This window comes from Empidonax traillii, unplaced genomic scaffold, assembly GCF_003031625.1.
Source record: "Empidonax traillii isolate 1590-97213 ecotype Southwest subspecies unplaced genomic scaffold, ASM303162v1 scaffold31:size1920502, whole genome shotgun sequence".
NCBI classification, from domain to species: Eukaryota; Metazoa; Chordata; class Aves; order Passeriformes; family Tyrannidae; genus Empidonax; species Empidonax traillii.
The window spans coordinates 19,939-21,950 of record NW_020955224.1 but is presented as its reverse complement, the minus strand read 5'-3'; the positions used below and the strand labels follow the sequence as shown (position 1 = coordinate 21,950).

General features: G+C 39.0%; 1 protein-coding gene across 1 annotated transcript in view; it reads left to right on the top strand.

The window, feature by feature from the left end:
- The window catches only part of CAPN13 (calpain 13), a 79,569-nt gene extending 78,371 nt beyond the window's left edge, over positions 1 to 1,198 (top strand). The window contains exon 23 of the mRNA XM_027911135.1: positions 703 to 1,198. The gene's annotated coding sequence lies outside the window, so the exon portion shown is untranslated. The remainder of the gene's footprint in view (positions 1 to 702) is intronic.
- Positions 1,199 to 2,012: the final 814 nt, after the last annotated feature.

Here is a 2,012-nt window from a genome sequence, read left to right as displayed (position 1 = left end):
ATTCATGCCCAGCTGCTCCTCTATCTTGGCTCCTAGTTATATCTACTGGGTCCATCTGCAGCAGGAGCTGGGCTTCATCACTCAACACTGTGATGCTTTCACCCCTCTGATCTCTGTTTGCACACAGTTGTTTGTTTGAAAGTTTGCTCTCTGCACTTGGAGAGCTTTGGACAGTGCAAACCTGCATTTTGATGTGTTGATGTGTGGAAACAGAATATCACAACACAGCATTTGCACTGCAGACTATCATTAGGTAAATATGAAGCTAGAAGGACCTCACTTTTGGAGATGAAGTTGCTTAAATTATTGCTTGCAAATTATATTCAGAGTCTATTTAGTCTTTTTTTTTTTTTTTCCTTTCATGAATCATTCATAAACTGATCGTAACTTCTGGGAATATATAATTAATCATAATTTTCACTTACAGGTTTGGAATGAAATCCTGCCTGTAGGGTGTTTGTAAGCAGTTCACTTGAGCAATTTAGCAGATACTTTCAGCCAGAGACTGGGCAGTCACAGCATAGGCCCCCTTGGAGGACTGAGACTGTTTAAACTAGAGCCTAATGAACTATGAGCGATGTGGAAAAACACACTTGACGTCCGCTGAAAAAATTCCCTTGGAAAAATATTCTCATTAGTGATTCCTGAAGACAGACCTGAGGCTGTCTGTGTTTTGAGTGAGTGTTTTTACCTCTGTTTTAGGTGGCTTCTCTGCTCCCTCACTGAACAGTGCCCAAGGCCATCCCATACAAAAGCCATCCATGGGGTTCTTGAAAAACCGCTGTGAAGGAGTGAAGCCGTGGACATATTTGGTTACACTGGATAGTACTCAGATGCTGGGATAAAGAGTCTTTTTCAGGCAAACTGGAGTTGCATTGCAGAGAGAAGAGGAGCTAATCAGAGTGATCTCTGGGCATGCTGGTAGTGCTTGGTCGTCTGGGCAAGCAATCTCCTCTCATCTTCCTGTAAATAGTACAGCTGGTTCTCCTGATCAGGAGAACCTGCACAGAAGTCAGGAACAGCTCCACTAACTCAACTGCAAATAAGAATACAACCACGCCCTCTGCGTGGAAGGGCTGCGTATTGTGTAGGTTACAAAAACAATTCAGATAAAGTTTTATTTGAATTATTTCTTAATTTTCTAGTGAGCCATTTCTAAATGCCAGAAAAAGATTGAAGAAATTAGTCATAATTCATAAATAACACTAGAAGCCTTTTGATTTTATTTATACTTTTTATTAATAAATTAAAAAAAAAAAGTCTTGAGCATATTTGAGTTCATCTACAGGGATTCCATTTTATTTGCTACAGCAATGAGGAAGCATATTAGAGATGTTGAACAGATTGTTCAGTGTTTTTTTCTGACTTCCAACATCTATATCAGGACTGTCTGAGAAGAGACAAGTTTATCTGAACAGCATTTTCTTCCTCTGTCCTGATGTCTTAAAAATTATAGAGCTTCTTCAGTCATAATTCATGCTCAAAAATTTAACTTAAATCTGCAAAATAACTGTAACCTTTCTGTACCCACAGTGAACTTCATTTTCATACCTTTTTATCATGGTGATAACAGCAAATTTAGTGATCTGTTCTACTCAACTACTGAAAAAAAAAATCTTTGAAGACTCTGTGAAAATGCCAAAAAAGAAGGATGCAAATGTCAATGGATGAAAGAAATTCAGGGTTGCCATGGCAATATAATTCACACTGTGCCTCACCCAGACCCTCGGTACAAGTTTCCATTGAGGCATCTGCACACTAACAACATATTAACCCGTTTGGCAGTGAGATGTTACACCCTGGAGCAATAACTACATCACAAGGTAAAGAAGAGACTTTGTTATCGTTAGGTGAGTCTGCATCACTGTCTCATTCAGCAGCTTGGAGACCTATATTCATGCATTTAAGTCCTGTGCAAGAGGGGCCACTGAACCCACTTTTACACTGAAAATGAGGTGGAAGTCAGATCAGTAAAATGAGACTTATTCTAATATTTTTCAGTAACTTTTAAA